This window comes from Ixodes scapularis, unplaced genomic scaffold (assembly GCF_016920785.2).
Source record: "Ixodes scapularis isolate PalLabHiFi unplaced genomic scaffold, ASM1692078v2 PGA_scaffold0__279_contigs__length_252992795, whole genome shotgun sequence".
NCBI lineage: Eukaryota > Metazoa > Arthropoda > Arachnida > Ixodida > Ixodidae > Ixodes > Ixodes scapularis.
In genome coordinates this window covers 191,775,527-191,795,345 of record NW_024609835.1, presented here as the reverse complement: position 1 = coordinate 191,795,345, position 19,819 = coordinate 191,775,527, and the positions used below count along the sequence as shown (strand labels likewise).

The 19,819-nt window shown below is 42.8% G+C and overlaps 1 long non-coding RNA gene across 2 annotated transcripts; it reads right to left on the bottom strand.

Moving 5' to 3' along the window:
- Positions 1-143: 143 nt before the first annotated feature.
- Positions 144-16,162, bottom strand: LOC120841771. 2 transcript variants are annotated; one of them, XR_005715813.1, is made up of 3 exons: positions 16,111-16,162; positions 1,188-1,336; positions 144-175 (listed from the first exon to the last, which is right to left on the bottom strand). It is a non-coding gene; the product is annotated as an uncharacterized LOC120841771 (long non-coding RNA). The 2 variants fall into 2 exon arrangements; XR_005715812.2 differs by lacking the exon at positions 16,111-16,162 and adding an exon at positions 14,972-15,050.
- Between the last annotated feature and the right edge of the window lie 3,657 nt (positions 16,163-19,819).

Below are 19,819 nucleotides of genomic sequence, written 5' to 3'. Positions count from 1 at the left end.
TGAGAATAAGAATGGCTAAGTACATAATTTCAACTTCTGAAATTATTTTACAAACCTTGATGTCTCCATTGCAGCATATACCAAACTCTATCTCCTTTCTCTTTAAGGCGTCGAATGTGGCAACCACTGCTAGTTTCTTTATCGTTTTATCAAGGCTCCAGATCTTGACTATCATCTGAAAAACAGTGAACGTACAAATGCAAAGTTTATGTTATGTGCTACAAAACAATTGTAATTTAGAAAAAAAAAATAAGGGTGCAAGTTAGCTGGTAAAGCATTGCTACAATTTAACAGGGGGTCTACAAAAAATTAGTGGTCTTAAATTCGCCGACTTTTCCCAGTTTTTCCATTGACTATTTTGATAAAATCCCGTGAGCCTTTGCGGGTCAAAGGATCATATTTCAGAAACATTATTCGGCATGGCTCTGCTCATGCGCAACCATCTAGCTTTGTTCCGCATTGCCATTCCACTTTTACTGGTCATTTTCCCTGGTGGGGCCAACGTTTTGACGATATTCCCTGATAATTTCACGACTTTTCCAAATGTTACTCCCCACTACTGCAAATTAAAGTTATTAGACATTGCGGCTGTAAAAACTAGGGAGCCTTCATGTGCGCTTTGCTAGGGTGATGCCACCCTTTGTAATACCACTCACCGACAAACCAGCAGCCATTTTGGTCCTTGGCGATAATCCGTGGGCTTATAACCCTTCCGGAAACAAGTACCTTATCTCACAAGTTCGAAGCAGCGTTGTGGAACCCACGGAATGAGGATTAGCATTTCCCCCCTCGAAGGGAGGACCGATGGAAACAAAGGCCACTTTCCGGCGCACGTTGAAACAATTAGGAACAAAATGGCGGTGGACGAGGGTGTGGGAAAGGGAAACAGGCAGTTGGCATCACCCTATGCGACGCGCACATGAAGGCACCCTAGTAAAAACTTCCAACGAATGCTATAATATATTTAAAAAAAACTAGAAAAGCCTGCCTAGAGGTTTTTTGTTTGGCCTACATTTTCCAATTGTCTGTAAAACAGACAATTGTCTGTAAAACAGATGTCCCCTGTCTGTAAAACAGACAGGGGACATCTTGCAACTCACTTTTTCAGTATACTGAAAAAGTGAGTTGCAAGATGTCCCCTGTTTTTAAATTTGAGGTAATTTCCACACAAATCACTGGTATCATACCTTCAAAATCGTCGAACAATAGTGAACTCCGCAGCCTGATCACAAGACAGTTGAGGAGTCTGTACGGGACATATGCATGTATGTCCATCAGCTGAGAGGAAGACAACAACTGTAGCTCTTCCACTTCCAATTCCATCAACTTGTAGAGCCTGAAGTTTGGGAGGAATGCAGACGCTGCTTTTTTCACAAAAAATAATGGAGTTGCCTCATGGCCAGACTCTACCACAATATGCAGAAGCTGGCCGAACTGCAGGTTGTACTGGTCCCCACCAAGCACTATGTAAGAACCTGGCTTGTAATGTGTGCCACATAGTGATGCGAGGGCTCGGAAAAAAACCGGAAATTTTGGAAAAAAACTGTTTTTTCTGGTTTTTTCCCTGACATAGTATTCGGGAAAAAAACCGAAACCCAAGTTTTTGAAGTATTAACAAATCTATTAAGCAAATTTCTGCAACGAACGTTATAATTGATATCGCTGACCTCATCGAAAGGGAAAATGGCCATCACGCTCCTCTGAATTGAGTTTTGCCGGCAGAGCAGGCGGAAACTTAATCACGCTATACTAAACATAATACATCTTTCAGCCCCTAAGAAAACAAAACAGCGCGACGGCGGGGCAAGTGAGGAAACACAATCACCTCGGGTTGTCTGCCGCCTCGCCCCGTCGTTGCACCGTTTGCGTTGTCTAAAAACTATGCAGCAACCATCCCGAATGACCGTTGCTTTACTGTTCAGTGTGAACGCCTTATACGGAGGAGAAATGACAGTGCTGTCCGAGGCTTGTTGGTAGTGTGTACGCATGTGATGAAGCCGTGTTTCTAAGTCCTCTATGGCGTTTTTCTCGGTCAATAAATTAATATACGAGACTCTTAATTTACAGCCGGATCTCCACTACAGCACCAGCATGAACATAGCTTTAAATAACATAACAGCAGAGTGGCGAAATATAGTCGCATATGTCAACCATTGAAGAAATTAATTTATTTATGTACTATCATGAAGGTAGTGCCATGTTTTAATGCCACATTAAATAATCATATTGAAAGGGGAGTGAAGTTTAACAACATTGATGTATTTTGTCATGACCCTTTTCCCTTCTAAGGGTACAACTAGTTCTGCATTAAAGAGTACAGGATCAAGCTTCAAAACCAACATTGGATGATGTAGATATGCACGCGTTGACTAGATATCTTTTGTAAATTAAGACGGATGTTCCAAAGCAGTGTGTTAGTTAGGGCTACTCTGACTCCACGCTTGAGTCATCTGCGTCGTGGTATTTCAGATCAGGGCGCTTGAGCTCGAGATTGGAGCGAACAAACACCAACTTCTGCACTCTGTGTCCTTTGAGTCGGTTCCTACTTTTGGTGTGGACACCGCTGAACTTCGACCAGTTTCGTTCGCACGCAGCGGAGGAGGGCGGGACTTGGAGAAGGCGACAAGCAATTGCTGCCAGGGGTTCAGAGGCACACAGCCCTTGCCACCACGTGGACGGTGGAATATGCTTCGCCGAGTCCTCCAATGCCTTCCTGGACCAAGCACCTGACTGGACCCGGTATTCGGCGAGATTTGACAACACTTTTCCCACATCGAGACACATCCTTTCTGCTGTCCATTGCGTGGCATACCTCTTCGTCACTTAAGCACCGCCCTTTGAGCTTCGGGTCGAGCAAATTTGCGGCAGCATGTGCTGGACGGCAAATAAAGTTGCGTCACTCACGCAGGATTTCTGCTACCCTTTCCTTTTCGCCCGTTGTCAAGGCAGAGTTTGGAAGGGCCTCTTCGACTTGTCTTGTTACTTTGAACAGGATCTCATGGACGTCTGAGAGGACAGCAGTGTCTGACTCAGCCTCGGAAATAGCACGGGCAACTGGCTGCAACACGTGGAAGGTGCTTTGCACATCTCGCCAAAAGTAGTCTTCATCTAATATCGTTGATCTTATTTCCCTGCTCACTTGAAGCTCCGCAGCGATCACAGTTTTCTGTAAAGCTCCTTTGTTCTTCAGTAAGCCTTCTAGTGACATCAAAATGCCCGCCCAGCGAGTTTCAGCTGGTAGTTTTAATGTGGTCTGGTTTCCAGCATAGCACTCCCCTTAGCAAAAAGAGGCCGTACTTCAAACGAAGTTGAAATATATTTAGTACGAATATTCATTTTGTATTTATTCTGTATCATTTTGGCCGCATTCGAAATACGCGCGTAATGTATTCAAAATACATTATAAATATGAATCAAAAAATATTTTAGATATACCAAAAATATTATTCCTTCACACTCAAGATGCCATTTGTCGATTAAAAACCGGTTACACAATTTTTTTTTATTTCCGATTTTGTCAGCAAATGGTGTCCCTGTGGTATTTGAAGGCACTACTAAATACATCTCACAAAGCCACATTAGAAACGAACACAAACACAAACACCATGACGCACTGAAGAGCTCATTCACAGTCCCGTTGACTGCTCTAGAGCCTTATATAGCCTACATATTGAAGGTAATAATTTTTTCGGTGACCACCTCTGCGCTTATTAAGGTTACAAGTATTCGATCTTCTCCTCGGGAGTCTGTCAAGGGGGAAACAGTGTTTTCAAGTTCGTGGACGATATCTCTTACTAAAAGGCATTGGTACAACTAATAACAATTCGGCACAGTCTCTAAAACAATATCCACACAAACGGCTCATAAAATACATGTTATTGCTTCTCCGCGTAGCACCACTCACGGCGAAGCGAATCAAGGCAGTTTCTTCACTTTAAAATACTGTAAACGACTTTATTTTCGTGAGGACCTAATTCTCGCAAAGTTGGCGAATCGCCTACAATTCCGAAAAATAGGTCCCGTGAACAATTCCGGCAAAATGTAAAAACATTAAAATCTATATTGCGATCCCAGCGCGTCGCGAAAATTTGAATTTGCGAATTATTCCAAAACTCCAACTTTGACCTAAATCGCGAAATATTGAGCTCGCGAAAAATAAATATTTTACAGTAGTTGTTTTGCCTTTCCTTTTTAGTAGTTGACTATTTAATATGGTAGTTAATGTCACTGTATTAAAGTCACTATTCACATCACGTACAATGGTGAGTATACACGTTCAGTGAACTAACATTGTGCTAACAAAACCACGCCAAACGTATCTGTTCACAGCACCTGCTGAAGCTTTCCATCATCAGCAAATGTTGTGGTTGTAGTTTCCGAACCCCGTTTGTGATTGGTGTGCAAGGAACTGATCAGGTGTGTTCTTGATAGAAAAAAAGGAAACAATAACATAAACTGGGCTGATTTATCAGTGCGATGCTGCGCAATTCAATTGCCAAACTAATGAAATGTATTTAGGCGCTTCAGTGTACTCCATATCTGCTTGAAGTGAACTTCAGAAGGGGAGCTTTTAAATATTTTGGTAGTTTAAGTCAAACTACCAAAGTATTGCAGTCAAAAGGTACTTAGAGTATAACACAACAGTATTTACGATTTTCAGGTATTTTAAGAGTATTCTGTACGTATTCTTGATTGCTCCGTTTTTTAGGGTTGGAGTATATTTTGCACGAATTAAATAAATATTTCAAGAAATATATGTGAAAGGTATTTTGTGCCTATTAATTTAGTATTTACATATTTCAAAACGCATGAAGGGAACTTCAAATGTAGTTTAAGTAAAGGTATTTTAAAATGATTTTTAGAAGTATATTTTAGTACCAAGTAACAAAAAAAGAAGTTTATATTTTCGGTATATTTTTCGTGTACTTACAATTATGAATTGTATTTCAAATACACTCAAATTAGGATGTGGTATATTTCAAACGTATTAGTTTTCGCTAAGGGTCTTCTTGCCTCTTAGCAAAGTGAGCCGCAACCACGTGAGAGTTTCTGACATACTTGATTACAGTCTTGGACCTCTTGCAAACGTCTTGCAATGTCACCAGTTTGAGCGTGTCCGACAGCAACAAGTTTAGTCCATGAGCACAGCATCCAAGAGTAGTGATGCTAGGGTAGCGCAGACTGACGATTGTCCACGCGGCCTTCATGTTGCTTGCATTGTCGGTAACAAGAGCGAAAACCTTGTCGGTTCCAATTTTCTCCACAACCTTCACAATCTCTCCCGCGATGTAGTCTCCTGTGTGCCTGTGATCTTCCGTCTCCACGGCGCTGTAGAAACTAGGCTTCGGTGTAGCCAACACAAAGTTAAAGATGCTCTCGCCCCGTACATTGGTCCAGCTGTCCGGGAGTACAGTGACGCCCCTTCGCGAAAACTAATACGTTTGAAATATACCACATTCTAATTTGAGTGTATTTGAAATACAGTTCATAATTGTAAGTACACGAGAAATAGACCGAAAATATAAACTTCTTTTTTTTACTTAGTACTAAAATATACTTCTAAAAATCATTTTAAAATACCTTTACTTAAACTACATTTGAAGTTCCCTTCATGCGTTTTGAAATATGTAAATACTAAATTAATAGGCACAAAATACCTTTCACATATATTTCTCGAAATATGTATTTTATTCATGCAAAATATATTCCAACCCTAAAAAAATGGAACAATAAAAAATACGTGCAGAATACTCTTAAAATACCTGAAAATCGTAGATACGGTTGTGTTATACTCTAAGTACCTTTTGACTGCAATACTTTGGTAGTTTGACTTAAACTACCAAAATATTGAAAAGCTCCCCTTCTAGAAGTTCACTTCATGCAGATATGGAGTACGCTGAAGCGCCTAAATACATCATTTGATTAGTTTGTCAACTGAATTGCGGAGCATCGCACTGATAAATCAGCCCAGTTTATGTGATTGTTTCCTTTTTTCTATCAAGAGCACACCTGATCAGTTCCTTGCACACCAATCACAAACGGGGTTCGGGAACTACAACCACAACATTTGCTGATGCTGGAAAGCTTCTGCAGGTGCTGTGAACACCCTTAGCAAAAAGAGGCCGTACTTCAAACGAAGTTGAAATATATTTAGTACGAATATTCATTTTGTATTTATTCTGTATCATTTTGGCCGCATTCGAAATACGCGCGTAATGTATTCAAAATACATTATAAATATGAATCAAAAAATATTTTAGATATACCAAAAATATTATTCCTTCACACTCAAGATGCCATTTGTCGATTAAAAACCGGTTACACAATTTTTTTTTATTTCCGATTTTGTCAGCAAATGGTGTCCCTGTGGTATTTGAAGGCACTACTAAATACATCTCACAAAGCCACATTAGAAACGAACACAAACACAAACACCATGACGCACTGAAGAGCTCATTCACAGTCCCGTTGACTGCTCTAGAGCCTTATATAGCCTACATATTGAAGGTAATAATTTTTTCGGTGACCACCTCTGCGCTTATTAAGGTTACAAGTATTCGATCTTCTCCTCGGGAGTCTGTCAAGGGGGAAACAGTGTTTTCAAGTTCGTGGACGATATCTCTTACTAAAAGGCATTGGTACAACTAATAACAATTCGGCACAGTCTCTAAAACAATATCCACACAAACGGCTCATAAAATACATGTTATTGCTTCTCCGCGTAGCACCACTCACGGCGAAGCGAATCAAGGCAGTTTCTTCACTTTAAAATACTGTAAACGACTTTATTTTCGTGAGGACCTAATTCTCGCAAAGTTGGCGAATCGCCTACAATTCCGAAAAATAGGTCCCGTGAACAATTCCGGCAAAATGTAAAAACATTAAAATCTATATTGCGATCCCAGCGCGTCGCGAAAATTTGAATTTGCGAATTATTCCAAAACTCCAACTTTGACCTAAATCGCGAAATATTGAGCTCGCGAAAAATAAATATTTTACAGTAGTTGTTTTGCCTTTCCTTTTTAGTAGTTGACTATTTAATATGGTAGTTAATGTCACTGTATTAAAGTCACTATTCACATCACGTACAATGGTGAGTATACACGTTCAGTGAACTAACATTGTGCTAACAAAACCACGCCAAACGTATCTGTTCACAGCACCTGCTGAAGCTTTCCATCATCAGCAAATGTTGTGGTTGTAGTTTCCGAACCCTGTTTGTGATTGGTGTGCAAGGAACTGATCAGGTGTGTTCTTGATAGAAAAAAAGGAAACAATAACATAAACTGGGCTGATTTATCAGTGCGATGCTGCGCAATTCAATTGCCAAACTAATGAAATGTATTTAGGCGCTTCAGTGTACTCCATATCTGCTTGAAGTGAACTTCAGAAGGGGAGCTTTTAAATATTTTGGTAGTTTAAGTCAAACTACCAAAGTATTGCAGTCAAAAGGTACTTAGAGTATAACACAACAGTATTTACGATTTTCAGGTATTTTAAGAGTATTCTGTACGTATTCTTGATTGCTCCGTTTTTTAGGGTTGGAGTATATTTTGCACGAATTAAATAAATATTTCAAGAAATATATGTGAAAGGTATTTTGTGCCTATTAATTTAGTATTTACATATTTCAAAACGCATGAAGGGAACTTCAAATGTAGTTTAAGTAAAGGTATTTTAAAATGATTTTTAGAAGTATATTTTAGTACCAAGTAACAAAAAAAGAAGTTTATATTTTCGGTATATTTTTCGTGTACTTACAATTATGAATTGTATTTCAAATACACTCAAATTAGGATGTGGTATATTTCAAACGTATTAGTTTTCGCTAAGGGCAGATACGTTTGGCGTGGTTTTGTTAGCACAATGTTAGTTCACTGAACGTGTATACTCACCATTGTACGTGATGTGAATAGTGACTTTAATATAGTGACATTAACTACCATATTAAATAGTCAACTACTAAAATGGAAAGGCAAAACAACTACTGTAAAATATTTATTTTTCGCGGGCTCAATATTTCGCGATTTAGGTCAAAGTTGGAGTTTTGGAATAATTCGCAAATTCTAATTTTCGCGACGCGCTGGGATCGCAATATAGATTTTAATGTTTTTGAATTTTGCCGGAATTGTTCACGGGACCTATTTTTCGGAATTGTAGGCGATTCGCGAACCTTGCGAGAATTATGTCCTCACGAAAATAAAGTCGTTTACAGTATTTTAAAGTGAAGATACTGCCTTGATTCGCTTCGTCCTGAGTGGTGCTACGCAGAGAAGCAATAACATGTATTTTATGAGCCGTTTGTGTGGATATTGTTTTAAGGACTGCGCCGCATTGTTATTAGTTGTAGCAATGCCTTTTACTAAAAGATATCGTCCACAAACATCAAAACACTGTTTCCCTTTTGACAGACTTCCGTGGAGAAGATCGAATACTTGGAACCTTAATAAGCGCAGAGGTGGTCACCGAAAAAATGATTACCTTCAATATGTAGGCTATATAAGGCTCTAGAGCAGTCAACGGGGCTGTGAATGAGCTGTTCAGTGTGTCATGGTGTTTGTGTTTGTGTTCGTTTCTAATGTAGCTTTGTGAGATGTATTTAGTAGTGCCATCAAATACCACAGGGACACCATTTGCTGACAAAATCGAAAATAAAAAAAAATTGTGTAACCGGTTTTTAATGCACAAATGGCATCTTGAGTGTGAAGGGATAATATTTTTGGTATATCTAAAGTATTTTTTTATTCATATTTATAATGTATTTTGAATACATTACGCGCGTATTTCGAATGCGGCCAAAATAATACAGAATAAATACAAAATAAATATTCGTACTAAATATATTTCAACTTCGTTTGAAGTACGGCCTCTTTTTGCTAAGGGGCACAGAGCGGCGTTGACTTTCTCTTCCACCTGCGTCATCACTCGGGCATACTCGGCCTCCAAGAGTCGTCCACCTAAAGAATGCCTGGAAGGCGGCACGAATGCGGGCCTGAGGAGCTTGAACGCTTCTCGCCAGTATCTGTTTTCCGTAACTGATAAAGGCGTTCCACTGGCATATATCGCTCCAGCCAGCGCCTCATCAAGCTTGCTTTGACACCCTTGCGTCATTCTGTCAACGAACGCTTCTATAGAAGTTCGCTGCTTGACATACCTGTCGGCCTCATTTTGAGAGCTTGTGCTTTCATTTTCCACAGGTGCACGCTCTGACCGTAAAACTTCCACAGATGGGCTCCTGGACCGACATGCCCCAGGCTCTGATCTTGTCGGGTCGTCCAATGCTGCAGACCGAATGTCCGGGGGGCACTTCGAGCACCTTTCGATGTGCTGCCGCAAGCGAGTTGCGTTGGGAAATTCGTATTTGGCACAGCAAAATCTGCACACCGCTGGCCCCTTACCACTGTTTAGCACGTCAAAGTTCCTCCAAACGTTGGAGCGCGGCCTCACCATAGCGAACAGCGCACAGTTTTCACGGATCCACGGCGAAAGTCCCTACCCGAGAACGATGCGCGCGAGGTTTCGGAAACGGCGCTGTTCAAGCTAAAGCGTTATAGCTGCCCTGGCTGACCTCTCCACGGTGCACAGCACACAGTTTTGACAGCTCCACGGTCCACGGCAAGTGTCCACACCAGAGTAAGATGCTCAGAACTTTCACTAAGGGGCTGGGAAAGCTAAAGTGATATGGCTCCTCCGACTGCCCGTCGAGAGCGCGAACGGCACCGGCGGGAACGAAGAACTGCGTAGGTGCTATCGGTTGTTGCCAGATGAGTAGTCAAAGCTCAGCTAAATTGACAAAAGTTGTCGTAAACGTTAAAAAAGGTGATATAATATAATAGTTCACCGTAAAACTGGCGGAAATATCTTGCGGTTGTTGACCTCTGTCGATATGTTTCGAATCATTACTGAATTATAGCTGTTGAGAATATTTTTCGAATTTTTCCAAAATTTCCGGAAAAAAACTTGTTTTTTTCGTCGTTTTTTTCCGGCCTTCAAAATTTCCGGAAATTTTACATCTCTAGTGCCACATAGTGTCACTGACGAAGCAGTCATCAGGGTTTCATGACTAGTGGGCAAGTTTTTCTGAATGAAGCACCACAAGTTTTTGTCGAAGCTGTCTATTTCAGATGCAGGAGCCAGGTCACTGAACGCCGCAGCTGGTCCAAACAAGCCTTCCTTTTGCAAGTAAGACAGCAGGAGCTGGTGTTTCTGAGCAAGTGACTGTAACATTAATAAAGTTGCCAGATGCTCTAATGCAACGTTTGAAGTAGCTGTGCTTACTTTCGAATCGGAGAGACCATACTTTCACGAGTGGTCCAAACTGTTTTATGAGATAAGGATAATGGAATAAATAATGATGCTTTGGAAGAAGTGGAACAGCCAGAAACAACCTTTCCCCCTCACAGATGTAATCACTGATCAAGAGTGCCAGATATGACACTTGGTCGTCTGAAATGGCAGTTGCCATGACGAGTTCTACAATCTGTTGGAGAGTCAAAAGGAGACGCCACATTTCGTTAGTTGCATCCTGAACTTTGTCTCCCACCATTATTGGTAGAAGTAACAAAAGAGTGTAGGTTTGCAGTGCCTGGCCTCCAAGCTTTTTACCACTTATGTTCATTGGAGCTGGCTTGTTCCTTCGGTCACACGCGTTGTACTTAAATTTGAACTGTATTGTTGCATTAAGATGGTGGTAAGAGAACCATTTCAGTGTTTTCACGAAATAGTTTATCATCAGTGCAACGTCGTAGTCAACAACACCGTCAAAAAGATCATGCCCAAGACATGGCGGGAGCCCAGGAAGACAGACATGAAATGTTGAAAGCTTGTTGAATGGAGAGTCGTGTTTGACTCCCATAAAGCCCTGTTCTTGGCTGTCCTTAGCACGGTTGACTGCTTCAGTGTATGATGAAACAGTTCGAAGCTCTGCTGGCTTGTTGTTCCTAAAATATTACATGGTTGTAACACAGTACCGGCATATGTAAGAGGCCCTGCTGAAATTCTCCACAAAGCCGCCAATGCTATGGCTTCCAAGGTTGTCACCGCATATAAAAACAAGCTGCACAACGTAACGGTGACCGTTCACTGTGATGCCATCTTCAAGATTTTGGAGGTCACTGATGAGTCGCTCGAAGAGCTTCCCACAACCAAAGTGTTTAAAGTCTTTATCATGGCAAAGCAAAACAAGCTGTTGAGGGTCAACTACGGTTCTGAGGTAAGCTGGTAGGTTTCCAAGCGTGAAGTATACCGCTAACATTTTAAACTTTCCACGGGCTGATCCAAGGGGATTGGCGACTTCGAAAGCATCTTGGTATAAGATTACCGATACAGTACTGCCATCGGATGATATCCGGCTTTGAAAAACTTTGCCGTCTGTGAATTCCCGATACACACCATCGCTGCCTCCCTGCGCGTTGAAAGAGAGTTTGCACAGTACATCTGGGTTAGAAAGCAGCGAATGAAGTGTCACCTTTATGGGCACATAGCTGTAATGTCGCATTTCGTTGGAATAGTCTAATCCAAGAGAGATTTCGACTGGTTTATTGTGATAAAATTTGTTAGTGTAGTAAACATTTCTCATGTAGCTTGAGCGAAGAGCTCCATCACTTGAAAATGCAACAGACAAAGGACTCTTCCCAAAGGAGTGGTCAATTGCCTCAGTCATTTGGTCTCTTGACATCTTATCGGTTAGGTGAGCTTTCAAATCAGTCATAAGATGCTCCTGTGAAATGCCATGAAGTCTTTTCACGTCATCAACTATATCCTGGACGATTGAGGACGGGATCAAATATTTTGACTCAAGCTTCAAAGTAAAAAGGGCTATGCTTTCAAGGAAAGAGTCTTGATCTAAGTGAGTGGGATCCACATCTTCAATGACTGAAGGCACTTCACTCTCAACGTCTGGTTTTTCCCTAATGTTCTCCAGACCATTGTCATCCTTGCTACAGCATGACGTCACTATTTCATCCTGCTCTACTGGCTCTGTCACCACTGATTTTTTTTTCCATTCCCATGGTATTTGGAAAGATGGGTCTTGAGTGAACCCCACGTCTTAAGCTGGCTATCACACGCATCAACTGGACAAGTTACAACAGTTGGCGGGTTGCCGCTGAGATGTTTTTTTGAAGTGCTCGATAAAAGCTTTTCCAGGGCTCACCTCTTCAATGCAGGAACTTACACTGCATGTCCGGCAGGATTGGAAGTTAGTTGCATTACGAGGTGCAAGCGGAGAATGACACCTTGTGATGTGGCTTCGCAACGAGTTGTAATTTTTGAATGCAGCCTTACAGCCGACGACGCTGCATGGAACACCTCTTGATGACGTTTCATGATATAATGTGTGCTTGAAGAACGAGTCCAATGATGTAAACTTTTTCTGGCATCTTTTGCAGTGATGTCTCATCTATAACCAAAAAGGAGTGCTTGGTTTATTTCAAGTTGATTTAATATTGAACATGTTCGTTGGGACCCTGAGAAATGCAATATCCTAAGACGACATGAGAGCTGAACAATTTGGCTTTTTTTTCGGATTGAAGGTCTACTTTAAGTCCTAAGATCTGCAAAAAAAAAAATTTCTCTCCACGATTTTGTACTTAAACACATGATCTTTGCATTTTTATAAAGATACCTGAAACTTTAGCCAATATTCGAAGCAATTATGGCGAAGTCCTAATCCAAAGATATTAATCCTTGACCCCAATTTTTTTTATTCCTGCCACAACTGAAGTCAGTGAACATTAAATCAATTGTGCTTGTGGAGATAATGACACACAGCATAAACATCCACCTATCTAGAAATGAACACGGTAAGGATTATAAAGCACTTAACGTGAGCTTTCATCAAGTTTCAAAACTAACATTGTGTTTAAACTGAAGTAAAAAAACAGCCATCCTCAATGTTCTGTGTTAATCTGAAGGCAATATGTTTCTATTTACACCAAAGAGATAGAATACCTGCACCTGCCTGTCTACACCTGCAGCGTGCGTGTCGTCTTGTCGTCCAGTCTTAACATACAAAACTATGTTTCCGTGTTCTTTTAGGTTGCCCCTGAGCCATGAGGAGCTACAGTCTAGCATGCTAACATTGGCAGTGATATAAATGGCCGCAGTAATTGTCATTGAAACGTTCGGCTAGGTTTTCGTTTCTGTGCATCTGGCTTGAGAGGTCAGGTGAACAGAAATGGGCTGGAATGGTATAGCGCCTTGTCATTCATAGCTTGAGCAGTGCAATGAAAGCCAGGACGACGCAGCGCTATTTGATTTAAACTGCTGCCAAGGGCAAGGGAAAGGAACATGGAAAGGAGTAAGTAAACAACCCTGGCAAGGAAAGGGAAGTTCCTCCTCTCCTTGCCAGCTATCCATCTGCTTCCTCCACTCCCACCTTCCTTTCCCTAGCATTTCACGCTTGACTTACTGTTTTTTTTTTCTTGCTTCTTTTTATTTTTTGTTTGCGTTGCAGTCTACCGCGAAAATGTTCCACGCTAACGCCCCGCAATTGCACAGTAATGTGACACATTTTTTTACCACCTTTTGGGGCAGAAAATTGGTTTTCTAGATATGTGGGCCGGCTTGCATGAAGCAGAGTCTCGGGTGAGACTGCTCAAAGAAAGCGCTGTCAAGGCTATAGCGCTCGATCTTAAGCCGAGTCTCAGACGCTCGCGGGCCCGAGCCTTGGCAGCGCTTCCTTTGAGCAGTCTCAACCGAGACGCTGCCTCTCGCAAGCCGGCCCAGGCATCTAGTTTGTTCTCCTTTCTACCTCAAATACTACAATAAGACATATGACTTAACTCCAACTATAAAGCAACACATCTCTTTTTTTTCCACTGCTGGCAGCCACTTATTACGGTGCAGTTACCAAATCATTTCTTGCCCGATTTCATTTTCTTTTTTTTCTAAACACACGACGCGCTTCGTGCACCCTGCTGTGCTGAGACCGTTTCTTCTCTGAACAGAGCTGCGCCGCGGCAAAATGTTAAGGCTGAAACACATTTGCAAGAAAAGAAACCGAATATAGAACGGAAATCGGAGGGTGCAAAAATTGTTGCCCGCAAATTTGGAAGACAAGTTGCACGAGAAGACTGATCCCGCGCAAAAGGCAACGTCCTCCGCAGTAAAATTAACGCAAACAACACCAAACGTGCACTCTTGGGATATATATATATATATATATGACGCCGTGATTAGGACTTGACAGAATCATTGGATAAAAAGAGACTGGCTGTATCAGCTTTGGTTTTCGAAGCAACCGAGGCCTTCACGCACCGGTACAAAGACTGCTATTACAACAGATAAAGTAAACAGAAGCAACGTGCGGAAACCAGTGTACGTATGTCACCGGTCACGACATCCTTCTACAGCCACACGCTTGCCTCGTTCTTATTCACGAAGTTCCTGTTAGATTAATTCGTTCTTACATGCATGGAGTCAGCCACAATCGGCGCTCAATGTTTAGTTGAGATTGAGATGTGCACCGACACGAGCATCGGCCGACGTACAGTCGGGAGCAAAAGTTTGCGGGGCACGGGGGCGCCTGCCGAAAAGGCTGGCTGCGCCTTCTCACGGCACGTTGCTGCTCCAAGACTCACGCTATGCGCACGCGCTTCCTTCCTTGTTCGCGGTCATGCTTTTTTCGCTCGCTTCCGTTCGACACGCACGATATATAACTGGGACTGGCGCAAGGTGCCGCGAAATGTTATCTGTAGCATGCGCGAGTTTCGTCACCTACCACGGTGGCTGAGGCAGACGCGCGGCGTGATGGCTGTCATAGCGGCACCTTGCGCCGGTCCCCGGTTATCTCGTGCACGTCGGGCAGAAGCGAGCGAAAAAGTCATGGCTTCGAGCACGAAAGGAAGCACATTCTCGAAGCGTGAATCTTGAGAGCGGCCGCGCGCCGCAGAAGGCGCAACCAGTCATTTCGGCTGACGCTCCCGCGCCCCGCAAACTTTTACCGCCGACTGTACACGAGCAAACTCACCGCGATCTTGCTTTGCCCGAATGCCACAACACAGCGAACAGCCCACATAATTTTCAGTCTTCGCAGTGCTCCGTTCACCACATACACGTAACACGACAAAGATGGGCGAAAATCAGTCTTCGTACAAAGCTGATCAAAAACCGCGGAAACACTCAACCAGCCTCGGCGGCTGCCGCGGCTGCGCCATAGCGTAGAAAACCCGGAGAGGGACGGAACGGACGGAACTCCCGAAGTAACGTTGCGACATCGCTCCGTCCCCCTCCGGGTTTCCCCGCCGAAAGAAAAAAAAGAAAAAAAGGCAATAGGAGTTGCTGTCTGATTTTCGTTTGCGATTTCTTCATACAATTTGGCCGCTTTTCGCAAATGTGTTTCAGTCATGACTCATTACGTAGAGTCCGGCGCCGTCGCTACACAGTAGCGCACCAAAGAATGGAGAAAACTAAACTCAACGAACTCAAAAAAAAAAAAAAAAAGACCGCGGACTTAGAGGCGTACTGCAAAGCATTTGAGTACTGGCAGTATTAGACACGAAGGTCGAAATGATCAATTTAAAGTTTCCTAAATTCACACAAGTCTACCGTAACAATATGAGAGTGCACGGAAGCTAAATGTCGGCTCGGCACAAACGAACCAAAAAAAAAAGGAATTTTGGCATTTCGGTCAAAGGTATGTAGTATACCATTGTGAGCACTTGAAACCTCATTGCACTGTGTCGCTTTGCATGTTTCGAAACAAATCGCACCTGAATAGCACGTTATGTCGAACAAGCAGCTACCGAAAAAATCGGCGTGCATGGTCCTTGTACCGGACCAGGGACCTCTGCCTTTCCAGCGGAGCGCTAAACCAAGAGCGTTTCACGTAGCCGAATAATATTTAACTAAGAAGGGAGCAAGAAAAACGTAGAACACCAACACACTACGTCTCATGATAATGCTAGAGTAACACTCGAAAGCAACAAGGCAAAGACCCCGTTACCCTAAACGCTACGCACCTCTAGCGCGAGGCGCACACCGTCTGCACACGCTTGTGGCGAGCGATGCATAATAGTAAATCCAGACAACTGCGCGACTCATCTAAGAAAACAGTGGTGCGATAGGTATTCATCAAACATTTCAAGGAAGGGGATGTAATGCACTTACCGTGAAATCTCCAGGTTTGAGTGCGGCGAACCAAAACACGTCCGCAAAGTCGCCGAATTGCGCGGGATCTGCCTGGTCTCGCTCACTGCGCATGCGCCAGGGGTGCCTTCACGCGGAGAGCGTCCCACGGGAGCGCGGGAAAGAAGTTCACGTGATCTTCCGCCTCTCCGAATAAAAGGGCTGCATTGACTGCCGCAGCGCGCCGACTATGTCTGTTCGTTCGGGTGCGGTGGAGGGGTTTACGGGAAAACGGCAACGACGGCTCGCGAGCGGCTCTGGTCCCGTTGGCGCTCCCTGTAATTTTACGTTTTTTTTTAACAGTGTAGTGCAGCTCATTGAGGTTAAAGCTACCTAGAGTTACCGCGGAGTCGGTGGCGGTTTCGTTGAGTTGGATTTAGCAGACGGCAAGCTCGAAGGCTTTGCTACACGGATTTCGCGAACTTCCGGAAAGCCGCTGTCGAGATAGAACTTCTTTGTCATTCATTAAATTCTGGACTTCTCCGAAGACGGTCTCAATGACGGCAAGTTTTTTGTATTTACTCCACTACAAGAGCAAGCTTGCCAGCTCAGCCATAGGTGCTTCGGTACGTTTGATTGTTTTAATCGGCGTTCGAACGTTTGACAAATACCGAATCGATCGCCAAACACCCGAAATAAGGATCAAAGCATACTATATAATACTCGCCTCCGAGCACAGTGTACATGCTTCAATATTGTTACTATTTTACGTTTCTCCCATAGCCTTGCGTCTATTGGCTGGTGTCAAGCAATGGCCGCCGGTGGCGACACCGACGGGCTCCCGATTCGTAAACCAGGCTACTGCAATGAAGATCAGTGGACACGCCTTCCTGATGACTTGATGATCGAGATTGTCGAGGACTTGCTCCTTAAAGAAATTACAAATATGAAGAAGGTACCGTGGCGCATCTTTACGAATATTATATTTAAGCTACCTGCTTCATATGTCTGCTAATGACTTAAAACCTACAGGCCCTAAACTTGTGGAACTGCTTCCTGAACGGGAAGGCATCGACAATGAACACCTGCGTCCCCCGAAGGCCGAAGAAACGCGCCGGTGTTCACTGCAGGAGGAGCCGAGTCGGAAAAGCAGACTATCTCCCTGAAAGTTTTACTATGCGTCTTTCACCACGACCCGAGTCTGTAATATACATTTTCTACTGCTTTCACTCGCTTGCTTTGGAATTCAAGGTTTGTTTCCCAAAACCTTCGTGTTACCTTGCATTTCAACATGCCGTAACAATCTGGTTGACACCTATCATCGTACGGAGAGGTTTGGCCAAGCCGACGCCTCCCGCAACCTCTAGCTTCTCTCGTTGCGCCATCTGCTGGCAGCACATCAAAGTAGGCGAGCACCGTCGCCGCCGTCCTGTGACTAGCAAAGCTTAGCGGCCCTCAGCGGCTCGGCGGCGTCAGCGTCGTCTCACTTCTATGAAGAGTTTACTTGTGGCATTTTGTTCTTACCGGTACGGATCTGTAACTGCTAAGCATGACACTTGACATTTCTAGAGCCTAGCTCTAGATATGTCCCAGTGCTCGTCGCGAACTTACCCAATCACAAATTAAATATAGGAGACTCGGAAGTATTACTATCACTCTCTCATGGCTGCCAGAAGTGGCGTTAATAGCCTGCTATTAGCAGGCTATTTGCGTTTTCGAGCCTCCTATTTTAAGTGTCAACACTAGTGAATTGAAATGTTAACTTTTCTTTCGTCTATAATAATAAAAAAATAAGACAATTCAACCTGGCTTCCGAATGTACTGACAGACTGAAGAAAACAAAACAAAACACGAGTTCTTTTTCGTACACTTAATAATGTGATAACATACAAAGACTTCCTATCAGACGCAAACACAATAGAAACGGTAACGGCGGTGAAGTGAGGACAAATGTTTCTGACGAGAGGATACACTATACGCACAGAAAGGCCAATCAAGCAGCTTGTAAAAAAAAAAACAGTTATCAAGGCAAAAAAAAAATCTTTCACGTGAGTGTAAAAAAAGAATCGGCTCCAATAGTGACAAAATAACACGAACCTGTGCAAAGACTGTGGAGTCGCGGATGACAAGAACTAATAGAACACGAACACTTAAGAAAAGTTGAAACGAAATAAAGAAAAGGAATGGGGAAACCTAATTTCGGGTTTGGCACCGTTCACGTCGTCCTGATCGAAGGAGCAGACCTCATTCTCTCACCTCGCCTGAACACATTGAGGACCTTTAAATAAGAACCAAAAAAGGAACGCAACAAAAACACACACACAAAAAAAAAGGCCTCAAATTGCAATTTTGGCTTCCGGCTGTCGCTGGTTCATCGGATTCATCTGCCAAATAGAACTGATGCGGTTCCTGTCGCGAAACCTTCATGTCAATTAACGATTGCCCTTGTTCGGTTAGGACTCCTTTTACTTTGTTTAGGAACCGCTTCTACTCTCTTTCGTCTACTGGGTCTAGCATGACAGCTTGCTTAGTGGCCTCCATTTTCTAAGATAGCGGTCGAGCCCTCTTCTGTGTGTATGTTTTTCCGGGATGTTGCTGCTGGCGGAGCAACGAGGGGCATGTCCTACAAATATTGATGCTCTTGTTTTGTTTCCGTTGGCATAGAGTAATATACACAAGGTAAAGAGCGGACACTGCCATAGGCCCCAGCGGCCAGATAGACCAGTGACAGGTAGCGCTCCTAGCGGGCGGTATTAAGTATAATCTGATTCCGTTTCCGGTCAAATTAGTTTCGGTTTCGGTTTGGGCGTTTCTGCTCCGGTTCTCCGGTACCCTTCTCTATCTCTTTACTCCTCGCCTCGCTCAACTCTCAAGAGCTCCTTAACTCCCGAAGCCGCTGTTTTTTTTGTTTTTGTTTTTTGTTTTTCTTTAATACGGACGCACTTTTCCTTTATTTTTTTACGATCGAGTCCGTGCAAAATCTGTTAAACAATATTTCAGCTTACTTCACAAAGCAGAAGTATATACATTTCTTGTTCTTTTTCTATTGTAAAGCATTGAAGTTACACGATCGCCGCATTCACTCCTGACTGATGGAGCATTTTGGGGTCAACAACAGTAAGTGATTCGAACACATTTTGTTGGACCACAATCTTGTATACATGATTTACTTCAGAAGCTTTGTATGTTTTATACGAAAGAGATCGATACTCAAAAAAAAAAAATGAATATGAAGGACTTCGGCATATCGTAAACTTCGCAATAGATTCTTAGCGGAACCAAGTTAACAAAACCTTTCCACAAAGAACATGCTGTATGATACATTCACTTTCACAACGACTCGGGTACGGGAAGTAAGTGCAAAAATAAATAAGACATCCCTATTATTACCAGTCATAAGAGTATAATAAGAGTGCGAAGCACACGCCGGATAGCACAAATTCCCAATTTCCGGCAAATATAAAAAAACACAAATTTGCATAGCCTCAAACTCACTGCGGGCGAGCTATTACCAATCAATGAGAACTCTATTCGAAATCTGACAAGATTCAACGTCCCAAAACATTCCCCAAAATTGTTCAAAAAAGAAATATGGCTTCAGAAAAAAGCGGCTAAAAATCTATGGACAGTGGATACAAAAGTGGATAAATTTTCTTTCAAATATTTTGAGCCTCTATACACTATTTTCTGTCCAAATTTTGTAGAAAGTGGACAAATATTTTTGTTAGAAAGCCATGATACACATTCGCTG